General features: G+C 40.9%; 1 pseudogene; it reads left to right on the plus strand.

The window, feature by feature from the left end:
- The first annotated feature begins 16,117 nt into the window (after window positions 1-16,117).
- On the plus strand, window positions 16,118-16,669 carry LOC145038487 (kiwellin-1 pseudogene; annotated as a pseudogene).
- Window positions 16,670-20,841: the final 4,172 nt, after the last annotated feature.

Here is a 20,841-nt window from a genome sequence, read left to right on the forward strand (position 1 = left end):
GATATTGTAATCTTTAAGGTATTGATGTAACTATATATACTAATGACTAGAGGTTCACACCGAACTTAATTATCGGCATATAAAGATATATTATGTTATACAAATATTAACTTACCTTTAGATGTATATATGAATTCAAACAACTCTTATGAGAAAAACCATTCAGTTCTATAATCTTTCATGGTAGAATCAATTCCACTACAAAATTTTAGACTACTTTTTCAAACTCATCTGAAGCAGCCGTACAAATGGACTATACCACAAACACAACAATCTTTCATGGTAGAATGAATTCCACTACAAAATTTTAGACTACTTTTTCCAACTCATATGAAGCAGCCCTACAAATCGACTTTACTACGAACACAATAATAATAAAAAAATATGCATTTTTACATTCTATTTCTAATTCGCTTTAGGCAATCAGACAACACGCTGCACTATAATCACGGGCAACCCGAACCCGTAACCGACTCTACCTGATTATTATCAAAACAAAACCACAATAGCAGTAGAATTATCACCCATATTAAGTAGCAACACCGACAGCTACTTGATTTGATACCACATCCCAAATATCAGCACATCTGATAATCATAAACTCATCATCTTCGCTCAACACCATTTGTCTAACTTCTTGTTTTCTAAGAAGCGATGATTTTCTAACCGATTTGTAACTCGATATGCCAGCCTCCTTGGGCGCGCATGACCGCCAGCTCATAGTTGAGATACCAATCTTCTGTATACCCACATAATTCTTCCACTCTCTTTTTCTCATCCAAATAACAGACATATCTTCTTGTGACAATGGAATTGTGATTCCATTCCGACACAAGACTGCACAAGATTGATGGAGACAAAACGAAAGCTAGTCGACCAAGCTTAAGAAGACTCCCAGTTATGGTTTTCCGGTAAGCTTGTGATTCTCCCGGTAGAATATCACGATTGATTCATGCTTGTTTTACAAAAACACTATTTCCTGTTTTCTTTGTTGTTCTTGTAAGAGATTCACGGGAGAGCATCACTAATGATTGATGCTTTTCTAATTAAAGCAATATGTGTTTTACTCGTGCTAAAAGGCCATTTCTCTTTACTGAAAAGCTTGTGAAATTTGTCTTCTAATGGTTTAATATATATCTCGAAAACAGGCGTTAACGATTTTAAATTGATGAACGTGGATTAAAAGAGTTAATGTCTATAACCTATATATCATGAAACTATAATGATTTAAATACAACTTTTAACAATGATACATATAATCTCTATAAGCTAAATTAATTGTTCTATCGTCTAATAATATAAACTTCCAATCACATTTAAAATAGAAAACTTGTTTGTGTAAAACTTAGAGTGAGTATTAGAGGGTTGTTTCTTTTTCTTGTAATATTGAGCTCATAAGCTCTTCTGTTTTGTTCTAGTTCTGAATAAAAGTATGTTTCAACCCCAACAAATGGTATCAGAGCTTGTTAAGCTCCGGGGAGCATTCTCTGTTTTTTGGTCGAAATTTTTTTGTCTCGAAAACAAGTTCAGAGTACACCATTGGAAAGGCCTCGCTATGAGGATTCCGAAAATATATTTTTTTTGAATTTTTGACCACCAGAAGGCCTCAAAATCACTGGTCAAAGTTAGTTAAACCTGCCGGAAAAACCAGTTCGTCGAAGGTTTTGCCTGAGAAGAAGGGTGACGTCATCAGTGACGTCAGCAGGTATTGTAGCAGTGACGTAGCTGACCAAAGTTCTTGAAATTGCAGTTTCGCCCATGTTCTTCCGAAAAATGCAATTTAGCCTCTGTTTTTCAGAAAAATTGCATTTTTGGTCCTGATTTTCAGAAAATTTTCAGTTTAGCCCCTGTTTTACTTCTGTAAAAGTTCTATTTGCCCCCCTGAACTTCTGAAAAGTTCATATTGGTCCCTATACTTCAAAAAAAAATTAAAAAAAAATCATAGTTGTGTATGACCAAGTATATGCCAAGAATGACTATACCAACCTCGTCATCTTCTCAAACCGAAGTTGAAATTATTCAAAGGATCGGGAAAGACAGTAGTGTTACGTTACACTATCCAATGCTTACGAAGATGAACTACACGGTGTGGGCCATAAAAATGCGAGTGAATTTACAAGCACGAGGAGTATGTGATGTAATTAAAAATGCAGAAACGGACGAACGTAAAGATAGAATGGCTCTTGTGGCTATTTATCAAGCAATTCCAGAGGACGTACTTTTGTTGTTAGCTGAGAAGGACACAGCTAAAGAAGCATGGGAAACGCTCAAGATGATGCACATGGGAGTCGATCGAGTCAAGGAGGATAAAGCTCAAACCTTGAGAAGTGACTTCGAGGTGATCCAGATGAAAGACAGTGAATCGGTAGATGATTTTTCCATGAGATTGAATATTATCGTAACCGGTATTCGATCTCTAGGTGAAAAGATTGAAGAAATTACAGTTGTGAAGAAGTTTTTGCGAGCCGTACCGATATGATTTATACAAATCGTAACATCTATCGAGCAATTCGGAGATTTGAAGAATATGACCGTGGAAGAAGTTGTGGGTCGTCTTAAGACCCATGAAGAGAGACTTCGAAGCTATGGAGAAAAAGAAGGAGGACCTTCTCTATTGCTTACACATGTCGAGTGGGCATCTCGTTCGAAGCAAACTGGTGAGAGAAACTCATCAAACACTTCAAGAGGGCGAGGAGGACATGGTAACCGATGTCGGGGACAAGGCTGAGGTAGTGGACATGGTGAAGGAGGTGGTCGCGAGTTCAATACAAATCGGAATGACCATAATCACAAGTTCAATACAAATCGGAATGACCATAATGCTTCGGAGTGTCCAAACAAGAATCTAAGTGAGGAGGCGAACCTCACTCAAGCCAACGAAGAAGAGCCCAAGAATATGCACACAAAAAGGTGTCTCTAAGAGAGAAGATTTATGTTAATCTTCTTGCATCTTGAAAAAGTCGAGTCAAGTCTGAGGTATGGTATCTCGACAACGGTGCTAGCAATCACATGACTGGAGACCGTTCAAAGTTTCGCGAACTAGATGAGCACGTTATAGGTCACGTGAAATTTGGGGATGGTTCGACCGTTGCTATATTGGGAAAAGGATCGATTTTATTCGATACCAAAAATGGCGACGGAAGACTCCTTAATGAGGTATATTTCATTCCAAGTCTAAAAAACAATATTATTAGTCTTGGACAAATGATGGAGGAAGGGAGTCGGGTCATAATGGATGGGTCGGATCTAACATTGTTTGATAGAAACAAAACTCTACTTTTGAGAGTTAAACAATCCCCAAACCGGTTATATAAAACTCCTTTGAGGACCAGTAGATCGACTTGTCTTTTAGCAACAAAAGACGAACCAGCTTGGATATGGCATTCTAGACTTGGTCATGTTAACTTTCTCTCCTTAAAAAAGTTGTCCTAAAAGAATATGGCAATCGGAGTCCCCAAGATTAAGCACCCAAACCAAGTATGTGAAGGGTGCGTTCTTTCCAAACAAACCTGAATTCCTTTCCCGGATCATGCAGTTTTTCGGGCTCAAAAACCTCTACAACTTGTTCATGCGGACTTATGTGGTCCGATCACACCTACGTCTGTTGGAGGGAGTAAATATTTCCTTCTTTTAGTAGACGATTTTATTCGGTGGATGTGGGTTTACATGCTATCGGAGAAGTCTCAAGCCTTGAACGCTTTCAAACGGTTCAAGTTGATGGTTGAAAAGAATTTGGGTTATCAAATAAAGAAACTTCGAACGGACCGAGGGGGAGAGTTCACTTCAAAAGAATTCTCATTATTTTGTGAAGAAAATGGTATTCAAAGGCATCTTACGACACCATATTCACCTCAACAGAACAGAGTTGTAGAAAGGTGAAATTGGATCGTTATGGACATGGCAAGAAGTCTGCTCAAAGGTAGAAATGTTCTGGGAGAGTTTTGGGGAGAAGCGGTTAGACATGTAGTTTATCTCTCAACCGCCTGCCAACAAAAGCACTTCCCAACAAGACGCCTTATGAAACATGGTTTGGCAAAAAGCCCAACCTTGAACATCTAAAAGTTTTTGGTTGTGTTGCATTTGCTAAACTTGTAGGTGGTCACTTGAAGAAGCTTGATGATCGAAGTAAAAAGATGGTGTATTTAGGTGTGGAAGATGGAACAAAAGGCAACCGTTTGTTTGATCCGCAAGACAGAAAGTTGTGAGTTAGTCGCGATGTTGTTTTTGACGAAAAAGAAGAATGGAATTGGTACAAAAACAAAGAAGAAGAGATGGCGACTCCTAAGACCTTTACCATAATTGAACCACAACCCCAAATACACCTCGAAACACCTCAAAATGAACCCGAAATCAATCTGAAACAACCAAACAATCCAGGAATCAATGTTATCCAAGTTGGACAACCATATGCTGAATTTGACGAGCCTGGACCAGCTCCACAAACCTCTGTCTCAACCCTGTTTTCTTCAACCTCGCCCCATATGGAAAGCCCTTATAGTGAGATTGGGCCAAGGGATTGCGTCGGCTAACCGATATTTATTCTGAAACCGAAAATTTGTTCCTGGTACCCGGAGAATTATTGATGATTGAAGCGGATCAACCCTTGAATTTTAAAGAGGCGGTAACCTCTAAGGCATGGTAGGAGGCTATGAAAACTGAGTTGGATGGAATCGAGAAGAACAAGACATGACAACTTACCGATTTACCACCCGGACACAAAGCAATCAGTTTGAAATGGGTGTTTAAAGTGAAGAAAGACAACTTGGGAAAACTGGTGAAGCATAAAGCTCGACTTGTAGCAAAAGGATTTGTACAAAAGGAAGGAGTCGACTTTGATGAATTTTTTCCACTGGTAGCACAACTTGACACCGTAAGGCTTATTCTTGCCTTAGCAGCTCAACATGGGTGGGTTGTCCAGCATCTCGATGTCAAGTCGGCTTTTCTCAATGGAGATCTCAAAGAGGAGGTTTATGTCACCCAACCAGAAGGATATGTTGATAGAGCAAACAGTCACAAGGTGTTAAAGATTTTATAAAGCTCTTTATGGTCTATGACAAGCTCCTCGAGCTTGGAACATTTGTTTGGATAAAAGCTTAAAAAGGCTTTGTTTTAGAAAAAGTTCACAAGACCCAGCTGGTTACAAAAGGAACTCAAAAGACAAAATGTAACGACCAAAATTTCAATAAAATTTAAACTTTTCAAAAACATCCCAATTCATTAAGTTATTACAAAAAGGTTTTCAATACATTTATTATCAGAGTATTCCCAGGTCCATTTCATAAAACATAAAGACGAGGAGTGGTACGATCACGCCTTTGCCTTGTCACAGTCTCCTGAAGATCCTGAAAAACATTAAACCACAACTATAAGCTTGAAAGCTTAGTGAGATACCCCCAAAATACCAACCACATATACCATACACATAACATGCTATATCATAACGAATCATAGAACAGCCATGCATATCCGGTCTACTATGAGACTGGTCCGCCGTGTCGGGCCTTCAGTCCACCCTCCGAATCCAGTCATGTCCCTCGAGTCTGCAGTGTGGTTGGTCCTCCCGCACCGGGCCTTCAACCCACCTGCTCCACTCTCTGAGTCTACAATATGACTGGTCCACCCGCATCGGGCCTTGAGTCGGCCTGGTCCACTCTCCAAGCCTCGGCATGTTTGCTCCGCCCTCGTGGGGCCTACAGCCTATCCGGACCGCTCGTTGGGCCTTCGGAACAACCGGTCCGCCCTGGGTATCTTGGCCTACAAAACGAAGCAGGACCTGCCTCAACCCAACTCCAGTCCAAACAACCATGTGCACATAAACATACAATCACATAACAATTCGTATTCAGTCAAACCGATCTAGCAAATCACATAACACAACATGCTCTAACAGGATACCGACCTAACCGGTCACTAGCATAGCATCATCCTATCTACTAGGATACCGACCTTAACCAGGTCTCTAACGAATACCATCCTAACTACCCAGATGCAAACATATCAAAGCAATAACATAACAATAGATACCCAGATCTCAATCCGATAAAGGGCCGACCTTGGTGCCTTAGACTCTGTTGATATAGTGAGGATAACTCACCTCGTAACTGCTGACTGAAAGGATAAGATCACGCTGCTGCAACCTCCGACCCGAACTCCAACACTGTCAATACCCAAAAGACTGAATCCAATAAATACCAATAATTACCAAATTACCCTGGAAGTCAACTGGTCAACCCTTGGTCAAAGTCAAAGTTAAAGTCTACCCCTAACTGACTCTACTCACCGAGTCAACCCAATGACTCGCCGAGTCCCCATACACAGAACCTCCTTCAATTTGCGACTTAACTCGCCGAGTCATTCTTTAACTCACCAAGTCACAGCCTTTCCAAAAGAAACTTGGACCCTACGACCAAACTCGCCGAGTCCAAGAACAGACTCGTCGAGTCTACGACTATCTTCAACCTACTCGTCGAGTTCCAGGCCATCTTCATCCAACTCGCCGAGTTCCACTCTTTCTTCAAGCAACTCGCAGAGTCCAACCATGTGACTCACCGAGTACCACCGGGTCTGAATCCATATAGAGGCTTTCCAAGCCATGCAGATGATCCAAACCATAGATCTACCCCTCCTAAGGCCATCCATCACGTAAAATGGTAATCTTTACGTGAATCCAAGAAGATCTAGGAATTTTCACTCTAGGGTTTGGGTTTGGGACAACATAGCTCCATCAATCTCTCAACAACAGGGACCTTTATGCATTCAAACCCCTTCTCTATTCCAGATTTGAGGTAGCAACCTCAGATCTAACCTCTAAACTCCAATACATCAAAAGATATCATCTCTAACACCTCCAATAATGATGAATCTAAATAATAGCAGCTTAAACAATGAAATAATACCTCAAAAGGAAGCTCCAAGAGAAGATTAATCCTAATCCTTGCAAAGCCCTTTGATCCAAGTCTCTTCTCCTTCAAGATTTCTTCAACAAGCACTTCCCCAAGCTCCAAATGCACTCCAATCCTCCACAATCACGTATCTAGGGTTTCTGGACTTCAAGGGAGATCAAGGAGGCTGAGAAGAGGGTATAATGTCCTTTAAATAGGGCTCATCCTCCGGATTTAGGGTTTTCTCGACTTAGCACCTACTCGCCGAGTCCATCTTTGGACTCGCCGAGTAAGCCGCATAACACGCTATCAAAGTCGCGACCCTACTCGCCGAGTCCACCCATGGACTCGCCGAGTTGCCCTTATACAATTTCACTTTTAGCCCTTCAACTCTACTCTTTATATTCCGGGATGTTACAATTCTCCCCCACTTAAATTAGGCTTCGCCCTCGAAGCCTGTGGCAACTCAGCTCTAGAAATTCTCTTGCATTACAACTCCTGGCATTAACCCAACAGGGCTCCTCAAGGCACAACCATGGAACCCAGAAACTCACTTCCTCCTTTCACGCGGTGTCCTGACCACCGACACAAGCCGGACACCGGCTTTACCCTCTGATAAGCACTCCTAACAATTGAGTACCACCCCTGATGCAACACTGCTCCACATCACAACCATCACTCGACCCATATGAGCTATAAATAACTATGCACCACCGGATTCCCGATCCGGGTCCAACTCTATCCATTCCAAGCTGACAAAAAAAAAACATTCTTCAGGGCAACTCCCATGAGTTCTCCTCTTGCAATCACATGCATGTGCTGAACTAGCTCTAGCACCCTAGGGTTAGGCAAAACCCATCCACTAACAACCCTCAAAACATCCCTCAGGATGAACCACTGCTATGCAATTCCTTCACCGAAATCAAGCTGGGAATCCAAAACTCCATCCCTGCATCCCTTACGAGCCTCTTGACTTTACACCCTCGGAATTTCCTTCCGTGACCTCAGCAGACATCCAAATTGGATGTGATTCCATACCACCGCCGCACACACTGCCCATAACCATAATTAGAACACCTCCTAATCATATCATCACACTACTAATTCACTTCCGTGACTTACATTCTCTCTCGGGGCTACATTCCTTTCCTTTCTTCCTTACTAAGGAGATCCACTAGGCAGTCTTGACACTACCACAAATGCCACAATGCTCACCCAATAATACACCGTTTCCTTATGGCATAACCGTCATCCCATGCACCATACATACTTTGAATCCACTCGCGAAGACTCTCAAGTCCACGCTCGACTTCCTATCATGATCATTATCCGGGGCCAGACCTTCTAACGCTAACATAATGCGACATACTCAAACCATTTCCCCGCACCGATCTAACAACACATGCAGAGTCTTCAGCATGACTGGACCGCCTTATCCGGCCTTCAACCAACTGGACCACTCTTGTAACCTTCAGCAGACCTGGACCGCCCTCCAGGGCCTTCAGTCTAGCTGGATTGTCCTCCGAGCCTTCGGTCTGACTGGTACGCCTACTAGCCTTCAGTCTATCCGGACCGCTTAATTAGCAATCAACATTCCGAGTTACCTCTCCGGGAAATCCTCCCATGCATACTGTTCTAGCCCTCTAGGGTTCCGAACTCTACCGCCATCCCATATACTCAGTCCCGGCCCAATCCTAGGCCTTCCACAATCCACCGATAATGGTCTGTATCCCGCCCCGCACGCTTGCCATTCACTCATATCTGCCAATGCCCTTGGTTGACCGAGACACTATTGAAACCCATACAGCTAAACAACCTTTTATACTCGTCGATCCTCCAGAGAATTCTCCAATTCTCCCCCACTTAGGGTACTGACTATCAACCACCGGTCGCTATCACCGACCTCCCAAAATAACCTTGCACAAAACCCAACATATACACGCGACTGATTCCCACTAGCACTAGCAACCTTCGCGAAAACACATTCCCACACTGATCAACCCGCTCGAAAGGAACCCAATCTTCACTTAGCCACTCCTCATACTGTAGATGCCACCCGACATTCAAACCAGCGCCGCATTCACTAATAACCCTCACAAAAGATATCCAGCGAAAACCCGAAATGCTAACCCATAACCATACTAAACCCTCAAGGAAACACGGATACCAACATGAAACCCAAACAACACGACTGGCATAAAATAACACACCATAATAATCACAAGATAAAAAGATATCAAGAAAGAAACATACCCGCAGTTGCATCCAGCACTGCCCTGACCTCCACTGTTGAAAGCTGAAAAGCATGTCCCTGAGCCCTTGGGGGCTCCGCTCCACCCTGACCTCCTCCCGTGACCCTCAAAGTGGCCGGTGCTGGAGTCTGCACCGGTCCTGCAACAAGCTGTGGGCAGTTGACCCTCAAATGCCCAACCTGATGACAATGATAACAAACCGTCAAATCTCGAACCGACGCTGACTGTCGGCAATCCCTCGCATAGTGCCCCTCCTTTCCGCACTTGCAGCATGCACCACCAGACCGACAAACTCTGGTGTGACCCCTCCCATACTTCCCACAAACGTGGCTGCCCTGATCTCCCATCCTGGAATCAACGGTCTTAGACCGTTTCGTCGCCAGCTGCGACTGTACCGGAGCTTGCCTCAGCTCATGCAACTGCAACTCAATCTCTAACTCACGCCACCTGGCGGTCTCCAGCAACTCCAACGAGGTCTCGCACCTCTGTGTGGACACAAACTGTCTGATATCTCTCTTTAGCATACTCAGATATCGGGACATCTGAGTCTGCTCCGAAGCGAACTCAGGGCAAAACATCGCCCTCTCAGTAAACATCCTGGTGATTTCCATCACCGACTCTGAATCCTGCTTCAGCTCAAGGAACTCCTGAGCCAACGTCTCCCTCTCAACCTACGGAACATAACGAGTTCTAAACATTTCTCTGAACTGATCCCATGAAACCGCAACCCTCTGCGCATCCGAATATGACCCCGTGGTCAACCTCCACCAATCCTTTACCCCGAGCCTTCACAGGTTCAGAGCACACCTTACCCTCTAATCAGCAGGGCATGAACACGTGAAGAAACACCCCTCCACGTCTGATAACCATCTCATAGCAACGATCGGATCCTGAACTCCATCAAAGGTGGGAGGCTTTGTATTATCAAGTCCTGATACTGAAAACCTCTACTAGCTCCTCCCCTTGCCGCTACTACAGCCGTTGTAGCTGCCGCGGTAGCCGTCTCCATCAGAGCCGCATAGCGCTCATCAAAATACTCCACCATGGCGGTCTTGATCGACCCAAACAGTTCTGGAAGCTCGGCCCGGAACAATGCAGCAACCTCATCATGCAGGATCTCACGAATCCTCGCATCCAAATCGCCTGTGCTCATCTGACCAACAGTCTCGGGTGGTACGGACCCGCCCATAACTCCCTCTCCTGCTCCCGATCCTGACCCGGATCCACTCCCAGCATGCCTTGAAATCTCCATACTTAAAATAAATCACCAAAATCTTAGACACTTCCCACTATCTTGGGAACCAACGCTCAACCCAACCCTAGAGGTCATGGTTTCCCTGATACACGTAGGGGTCCTGTGCTTTCAGTAGTACGTGCCCATACTATCTTCCACACCTACCCATATTTGTATGAAGTACTACCACAACACCCTAGTGAAAACATACATAACAACGCTCTATCCTCACTACTAGAGGAACACTAGAAATCTCTCACAAGGAAACCCTAGGCTAACAGGCATCATAAATCAGCCAACACATCATGAAATCCTGAAGATCCCTAGCCTAACACTAGCATGTTGTTCTATCAAAGCTCAATAAAACAAATATCATGTATGGTATTTTGGGGTTACTTACTGGCTCCGGCTGATCGTACCTCCGCGTCCTCCTTTACTTATTTTGAAAACCATTTTAAATTCTCTTATGAAAACCCTCCTCGATTTGAGACTGGAGTCACACAAGTGTTCCTCCAATTCACTCAAACCAAGGCTCTGATACCAACTTGTAATGACCAAAACTTCAATAAAATTTAAACTTTTCAAAAACTTCCCACTTCATTAAGTTATTACAAAAAGGTTTTCAATACATTTATTATCAGAGTATTCCCATGTCCATTTCATAAAACATAAACACGTGGAGCGGTATGATCACACCTTTGCCTTGCCACAGTCTCCTGAAGATCCTGAAAAACATTAAACCACAACTGTAAGCCCGAAAGCTTAGTGACATACCCCCAAAATATCAACCACATATACCATACACATAACATGATATATCATAACGAATCACAGAACAGCCATGCATATCGGGTCTACTGTGAGACTGGTCCGCCGTATCGGGCCTTCAGTCCACCTGGTCCATCCTCCAAGTCCAGTCATGTCCCTCGAGTCTGCAGTGTGGTTGGTCCGCCCGCACCGGGCCTTCAACCCACTTGGTCCACTCTGAGTCTACAGTATGACTGGACCGCCGGCATCGGGTCTTCAGTCAGCCTGGTCCACTCTCCGAGCCTCGGCATGTCTGGTCCGTCCTCTTGGGGCCTACAGCCTATTCGGACCGCTCGCTGGGCCTTCGGAACAACCGGTCCACTCTGTGTATCTTGGCCTACAGCATGAAGCAGGACCCGTCTCAACCCAACTCCAGTCCAAACAACCATGTGTACATAAACCTACAATCACATAACAATTCGTATTTAGTCAAACCGATCTAGCAGATCACATAACACAACATACTCTAACAGGATACCGACCTAACCGGTCACTAGCATAGCATCATCCTATCTACCAGGATACCGACCTTAACCAGGTCTCTAACGAATACCATCCTAACTACCCAGATGCAAACATATCAAAGCAATAACATAACAATAGATACCCGGATCTCAATCCGATAAAGGGCCGGCCTTGGTGCCTTAGACCCTGTTGATATAGTGAGGATAACTCACCTCGCAACTGCTGACTGAAAGGATAAGATCACGCTGCTGCAACCTACGACCCGAACTCCAACACTGTCAATACCCAAAAGACTGAATCCAATAAATACCAATAATTACCAAATTACCCCTGGAAGTCAACTGGTCAACCCTTGGTCAAAGTCAAAGTCAAAGTCTACCCCCTGACTGACTTTACTCGCCGAGTCAACCTGATGACTCGCCGAGTTCCCATACACAGAACCTCCTTCAATTCGTGACTTAACTCGCCGAGTCATCCCTTAACTCACCGAGTCACAACCTTTCCAAAAGAAACTTGGACCCTACGACCAGACTCGTCGAGTCCAAGAATAGACTCGCCGAGTCTACGACTATCTTCAACCTACTCGCCGAGTTGTTCTTCCAACTCGCCGAGTTCCAGGCCATCTTCATCCAACTCACAGAGTTGTTCTTCCAACTCGTCGAGTTCCAGTCTTTCTTCAAGCAACTCGCCGAGTCCACCCATGTGACTCACTGAGTACCACCGGGTCTGAATCCATACAGAGGCTTTCCAAGCCATGCAGATGATCCAAACCATAGATATACCCCTCCTAAGGCCATCCATCACGTAAAGTGGCAATCTTTACGTGAATCCAAGAAGATCTAGGCATTTTCACTCTAGGGTTTGGGTTTGGGACAACATAGCTCCATCAATCTCTCAACAACAGGGACCTTTATGCATTCAAACCCCTTCTCTATTCCAGATTTGAGGTAGCAACCTCAGATCTAACCTCTAAACTCCAATACATCAAAAGATATCATCTCTAACACCTCCAATAATGATGAATCTAAATAATAGCAGCTTAAACAATGAAATAATACCTCAAAAGGAAGCTCCAAGAGAAGATTAATCCTAATCCTTGCAAAGCCCTTTGATCCAAGTCTCTTCTCCTTCAAGATTTCTTCAACAAGCACTTCCCCAAGCTCCAAATGCACTCCAATCCTCCACAATCACGTATCTAGGGTTTCTGGACTTCAAGGGAGAACAAGGAGGCTGGGAAGAGGGTATAATGTCCTTTAAATAGGTCTCATCTTCCGGATTTAGGGTTTTCTCCACTCAACACCTACTTGTCGAGTCCATCTTTGGACTCGCTGAGTAGGCCACTTAACACGCGATCAAAGTCGCGACCCTACTCGCCGAGTCCACCCATGGACTCGCCGCGTTGCCCTTATACAATTTCACTTTTAGCCCTTCAACTCTACTCTTGATATTCCGGGATGTTACACAAAATTCTTATTGTTGGTGTCTATGTTGTTGACTTGATCATTACCGGGTTGAACACTAACGACGTTGTCGAATTCAAAGAACAAATGAAGGAAGAATTCAAAATGAGTGATTTGGGATTACTTTCTTACTACTTTGGAATCGAAGTTACACAAAAGAAGTGCGGAATATCTTTGCGACAAACGGCTTATGCAAAAAAGATTTTAAAGCGATTTGGGTTGCTAGATTGCAATCCAACAACGTCACCAATGGAACATAAGTTGAAGGTTAAGAAGGATGAAGATGGTGAAAAAGTTGATCCAACTGAATATAGGCGAGTAGTAGGTTGTTTGAGGTACTTGACTCACACTCGACCAGACTTGTCAGTTTGGGCTGGAATTGCAAGTCGTTTGATGGAGGAACCAACCACTTTGCATTTCCAAGTGTTAAAACACATCTTACGATATGTAAAAGAAACCGTTGATTATGGACTCAACTATGGAAGAGGTCGTGAAATTGAAGATATGGTTGGTTTTACCGATAATGATCTTGGAGGTGACCCTGTTGATAGCAAGAGCACAAGTGGAATGATTTTCTATCTGGGAAGGAATGCGATAACTTGGCAATCCCAAAAGCAAAAGAATGTTGCTTTGTCCACGTGTGATCATGGTAGCTACAACAGCATCATGTCAAGCCATTTGGCTTGCTAATCTCGTGAAGGAGTTCACGGGACATCATATCATGCCTATCACCTTATATGTCGATAACAAGTCAGCAATCACATTAATGAAAAATCATGTGTTTCATGGACGAAGCAAACAGATTGACATTTGTTATCACTTCATACGAGAATGTGTTGAACGTGGGCAAATTATAGTGGAATATGTCAACTCGAAGGATCAACGGGCGGACATCTTTACAAAGGCTTTAGCATACGTGAAACATGGTGAAATGTGAAACATGATCGGAATGACGAATCTTGAACCGAGTTGGTTTAAGGGGGAGAATGTGAGTGTAAACCTACTTAGGTGTGAACCTGCCATGAGTAGCTGCACCACCCCTTAAGTTGACAAATGAATGCCTCCTTTGTTGACAATAACAACTAGAAATGGCAGCCTCTTTATTTCATACGATGAACACAATAAATTGCCATTGTACTTATAGTGGCTAGCTTTACTATAAATAGAAGTTGTAATCTCAGTTTAAGGTACCACAAAACAGAGAGTGTAGTGTGTAATACTTAGAGTGAGTATTAGAGGGTTGTTTCTTTTTCTTGTAATATTGAGCGTGTAAGCTCCTCTTTGTGTAGTGTGTAATACTTAGAGTGAGTATTAGAGGGTTGTTTCTTTTTCTTGTAATATTGAGCGTGTAAGCTCCTCTTTTGTTCTAGTTCTGAATAAAAGTGTGTTTCAACCCCAACATTGTTTGCCTATTTTTAATGAATTAGTCTTAAGTTCAATTCATTTTATAGAAAATAACATGAAAGTGTTCTTTTCCCTCAAACACCAGCCTACAGCTTAAATCCAATAAAAACTAATGAAATACTCATCCAAAGAGAAAAAAGCCACGACCCTATTCAATCAAATATAGTTTATTCTAATGAATTAATCAAAAATAATAAGAGAACTTGACTTACTATAGGGTTTGAAATACTGATGTAACCAGCAATTCTAAAAATTGGATTTGTTTACCATCTCTTATGCAGGTCCTTATCTTTTGTATGCATGTATATAATATTTTTAATTTTTTTTTTACAGGAAGATGGTTCTTTTGCAAGTAGTAATTGTGATTCCCTTGATTTTCATAGAACTAATGGACAATTAAGAGTGTGCGTTTTATAAACCAATAATCATGCTATTAAAGAAGGTATTCACATCAAAACTATAAATTTCATGCATTTGCTTTAATTCTTGGAAACAAGTATGACCCTAAAAACGATTTGGTACAATTCCATATTCATAGATGAAAACAGACGCTAAATGGAATTTCAAATAAGTCCACTGAATCAAGAAGTTTACCTAACACATCGCATGAAGCACCATTAGTGAATATGATACTCATCTTTGTTATAATTAAGTATTGTTATTATACGTCTTAGTTCAATAAGATAGCTAACTTGTTTTTTTCAACACTTTTCAGACTCAAGGCCTAGAATCCAGTGCAGATAAACTTTATGCTATGCGTATACAAAGAAGCAAGCAAGACAAGTTTTTTATATGGATTTTCATTTTTGACAATTAATGGGCTAGGTAAATGTAATGAAATTTGTATTTTTATAGGTTAAATGTATTAAATTTCTATTATTATAGGTTTAATGTATTGAGTTTTTTCTTCAATATGGGCAGATAAAAAATCTGGATTTCTTAAAACTTTTACTATTTTTTTTGTTTTTTTTTAATTAAATTGAACATTCCATTGGAAATAGGTAGGAAACTTGTTCGGTTGGTATATTGTAGGAAAACAGTGTGTCAATACATTTTGTTGGAAAAGTGTTGGAAGTTTCCTACTGAAAAATCCATTGGAAATTTATCAGAAATTCCGTTGGAATTTTGTAGAAACCATGTTTCCCACAGCTAGCCCTTTTTCTAGCAAACTAATTGCGTCAGAACTTTGTTGGTATGTGTTGTTTCCTACTAAACACCAACCAAATAGCTTGTAGGAAGCCTTTCAATTTTCTAATAGTGTATTATTTTTACAGAATCAATGGAAAATATTTTCTCCAAATAAAAGAATAGTGTCTCTAATTTTAGATACACTTTATAAATCAAGAATGAGACCAAATTAGACACAACATGCACGTATTATGGACAAAATTGCAGTATGTCCGTGCACTCAAAAGTACTAGGTTTTTTAAAAGGGAAAGTGAATATCCAAAGGATTTTTATTGCCGTAGAAGAACATCTGTCACTTGAAAAAAAAAATACAATATAGTTGACTATTATTTTGGCTTTTTGTTAAGCAAAATGCTATATTAACCCATTTGCCTTGCTAATCATCCAGCAGCATTGTAAAGAGTAACTAGCAACATCTAAAAGGCAATGAAGAATTTCGGTTTTGTTCTGTTCTTGGTTCTCCTGGCAACAACTTCATTGGAGATCAATGCTCAGACTTGCAAACCAAGTGGTGGTATCCGGGGAAGAAAACCGCCTCCAGGAGAATGAAACCGTGAGAACAACTCGGATTGTTGTGTCCAAGGTAAGTTTTACACCACGTATACATGCTCGCCTCCGGTGACAGGCGATACTAAAGCAACACTGACAATAAACAGTTTCCAAAAGGGAGGTGATGGTGGTGGTCCATTGGAGTGTGACAACCAATACTACTCTGATGACACACCAGTTGTGGCGCTGTCAACTGGATGGTACAAAGGAGGGGATAGGTGCCACAAGTATATTACCATCAATGGAAATGGGAGAAGTGTAAAGGCAATGGTTGTGGATGAGTGTGACTCTACTATGGGGTGCGATGGTGATCACGACTATCAACCACCTTGCCCTAATAATATTGTTGACGCTTCCAAAGCAGTGTGGAAGGCCTTAGGGTTATCCGAAGATAACTGGGGAGATTTGGATATTACTTGGACAGAGTGATGCATATTAATCTAGCTCTCCTATTAAAAAATCAAACATATTTCTGTTTCTTTTTCTTGTGGATATTGTAATCTGTAAAGGTATTGATGTAACTACATATACTAATGACTAGAGGTTCACACCAAACTTATAGGCACCAGTCCATTAAAACCCATATATAGATATATTATGTTATACACATATTAACGTACCTTTAAATGTATATGGATTCAAACAACAGCTGATATGACACGCAGAGACACACAAAAACCAATTAGCGCTATAATCTTTCATGGTAGAATCAATTCCACTACAAAATTTTAGACTTCTTTTTCAAACTCTTATGAAGCAGCCCTACAAATAGACTTTACCAGAAACACAATAATAAAATACTCATGTGTATTCACGTTTTAATTCCCTTTATGCAATCAAACAACACCCTAACCATAATCACAAGCGACCCGAACGCATAACAGACTCGAGCTGATTGTTATCAAAACAAAACCACAACATATAGCAGTAAAATTATCACCCATATGAAGTCGCAACACCAACAGCTTCTTGATTTGATACCACATCCCAAATCCCAGCACATACGAAAATCATAAACTCAATATCTTTGCTCAATACCATTTGTCTCACTTCTTGTTTTCTAAGAAGGGATGATTTTCTAACCGATTGGTAACTCCATATGCCAGCCTGGTAGGGCCCGCAGGACCGCCAACACATAGTTGAGATGCCCATCTTCTGTGTACCCTCCTAATTCTTCCACTCTCTTCTTCTCATCTAAATAACACGACATATCCTCTTGTGACAATGGAATTGTGATTCCATTCCGACACAAGACTGCACTAGATTGATGGAGACAAAATGAAAGCTAGTTGACCATGCTTACAAAGACTCTCAGTAATGGTTTTCCGGAAAGCGTGTGATTCTCCCGTAGAATATCACGATCGATTCATGCTTGTTTTACAAAAACAGTATTTCCTGTTTTCTTAATTTGTTGTTCTCGCAAGAGATTCTTGGGAGAGCATCACTAATGATTGATTCTTTTTTCACTAAAGCAATATGTGTTTCCACTTTCTTATTAAGCAGTGAGTGAGCGATTCTCCTATCTCTTGGAAAGAGGTGCTAAAAGGCCATTTCTCTTTACTCAAACGCTTGTGAAATTTGTCTTCTAAGCTTTTAAAATCCCGATAACTGGTATTAACAATTTACATTTGTTGTATGAGGATTAAACAGTTAATGTGGTTCTCGCATAGTTAAGGGTGTTCACAGAGCGGTTCGGTTCGGATATTCATAAAATTGTGAACCGTAACCACAGAGCGGATTTTTAATGTGCACTAACCGAAACCGAACCAAATTGTATAAAAACTGGAACCGGACCGAACCGTTTGAAGATGGGTAACCACAGGTCTGTTTACTGGTACCCACTAATAAATATAACAAATCGAAAATATAATAAAAAAATACAATCTACCAATAAGTCAATTTGGAAGTAAGAAAAGTTGTTAAAGTTCAAATTATACATTAGAATTTATATGATAAAATAATAAAATTAACCATAAAACATGATGAATATAAAAACAATTTCTCAATTTTAGGGATAACAATACATGCACATAGAAAACATATGCCATACAGTTTATAAGAAAACATAAAGACACAATTTATGACGCAGATATAAGCGATAAAAATCTAAAGTTCTAAGTTCTAATACAAAAATACCATAGACATTAACGAGCATGTTAGATGAGAAAACATATATCATCTAGTTTCTCATTTTTTTAAGTCTATTTAATTTAATTACTTTTACATTAACTAATATATACATATATACATATATATACATATATACATATATATATATATATATATATATATATATATATATATATATATATATATATATATTTATATACGGGATATGAAATATACATTACAGCCCCACCTAAGCTTAGGTACTAAACTCTAAAATATAACGTTTTAACATGCTAAATATACCCGGTTTGGTTTCATTTGGTAAATATATAATTCTCCATAACATTTCTTTCATTCATTATCGTTTTATTATCTCCGTTTTCTTTCCTCAATTATCGTTTATTACTTCATCCAAGTGAACATTACTAAACCATAAATCTAAACCTAAACCCAAAACACTAAAGCTAAACCCTAAACCCTAAATCTAAACCCTAAACCATAAACCCTAACCCTAAACCCTATACCCTAAACCTTAACTCTAAACCCTAAACCCTAAACTCTCAACATAACCCTAAACCCTAAACCCTAAACCCTATTGTGTCGATCTTGAATTTACATCTTGAAGTATTAATCGTGAATCAATTAACCGTAATCTTTATATAGTAAAACAATGTATTTTGAAGAGGTTTAGTACCTAAGCTTAGGCGGGGCTGTAATGTATATTCCCTTTTCCTATATATATATATATATATATATATATATATATATATACATATATATATTGAATTTAATTACTTTTACATTAACTAATATATATATATATATATATATATATATATATATATATATATATATATATATATATATATATATATATATAACAGTTCAGTTCGAGTATCCGCGGATATTGAAATATTTCATAGAGTTTGGTTAGCCCATTTGGAAAAGGCATTGGGTAGCCCATTTCGGTTTTTTGTCGGTTTCAGTTTGTCCGGTTTCGGATTGGCCGGATTGGTTCGGTTTTCGGTTTTGCGGTTTTTTTGTACACCCCATCCCATAGTAACTTTTGATGCTACTTTTGTTAGTGAGGGTATGGTCAAGTATTTGAATGGCTTTTCAATGGGAATATTTTAGATCCTTTAAAAATGATTAATTCACAGGCTCGATTTTAGGGGTGGGGGGAGGGAAGGGGGGCAAGAGGAGCAGCTGCATAGGGCCCCGAAATAAAAAGAGCCCGAGTTTTAATTATATTATATATTTAAAAACTAAATGTATATGAATTTATTCAACATATTTCATAGAGTTTGGGTAGCCCATTTGGAAAAGGCATGAAACATTTGGGGATTAGCATCGCTAGTCTAAGGTCTGGTTACTACATCCAGACCATCCACTTTTGACAGCACCAAGCAACTGGCTTATGACTTGACTGAGCAATGTATCCGACAGGGCACCATGTCCCCCGCAAAAGAAAAAGAACCAAACTAGGAATTCTAAGAGAAAGTTCCAGGGGAAGCCGAAAGGGAACTTCAAGCACCGTAAACGAAACCCAGAGCCTGTAACAGTGTATGCTGCAGTCACAACCACTCCCACTCCAGTAAAGCCCTACGCTGGAGCTCTACCTCGTTGCCCTAAGTGCAATTATCATCATGTTTGAGACTGCATTATCTATAACAACTGCAAATTAAGGGGTCATACTGCCAGATTTTGCAAAAAGAACCCAAACAACATAGCCTCAACTACTACCTCAAGAGAAAGTCGAACCAGCTTCGAGTGCAGCCAACCGGGACATTTCAGGAAAGACTGTCCTAAGCTGAAGAGACAGGGTGGTAAAGGAATGGCATTTGTGATAGGTGCGGGATATGTACGCTAGTAACCAACTGTGGTTACTGGTATGATTCCTATCGACAATATTTATGTCTCTGTATTATTTGACACTGGTGCCGACAAGAGTTTTATTTCCCATAAGTTTAGAAAAATGATAAATCATGAATCATGGAAACTCAATAATGCTTACACGGTAGAAGTAGCCAATGGTCAAATAGAAAGCACCTTAGAGATACTCACCAACTGCTTTCTCACCCTGAATAATCACGTGTTCTATGTCAGCCTAATGCCCATGACTATTGGAAGTTTTGATGTAATCATCGGAATGGATTAGTTATCTACCCATCGAGCGGAGATTTTATGCTACAAAAAGGCTATGCGATTACCCTTACCAAACGATGAAGCCCTTGTGATTTATGGAGACAAGGTAGGGAAGAACCTACGAGTCATTACTTACATGAAGGTAAGGAAGTATTTGCAGAAGAGATGCTACGCTTTCTTGGCCCACGTGGTGGATACGCAAGGCAAGGGTAAGGAAATCAAATACATACCACAAGTGTGGGACTACCCGGACGTATTTCCAGAAGACCTACCTGGAGTACCTCCTATCAGATAGGTTGAATTTGGAATCGACCTTATCTCGGGTGCAGCACCAGTGGCACGGTCTC

This window comes from Lactuca saligna, chromosome 4 (genome assembly GCF_052625555.1).
Source record: "Lactuca saligna cultivar CGN05327 chromosome 4, ASM5262555v1, whole genome shotgun sequence".
Classification (NCBI taxonomy): domain Eukaryota; kingdom Viridiplantae; phylum Streptophyta; class Magnoliopsida; order Asterales; family Asteraceae; genus Lactuca; species Lactuca saligna.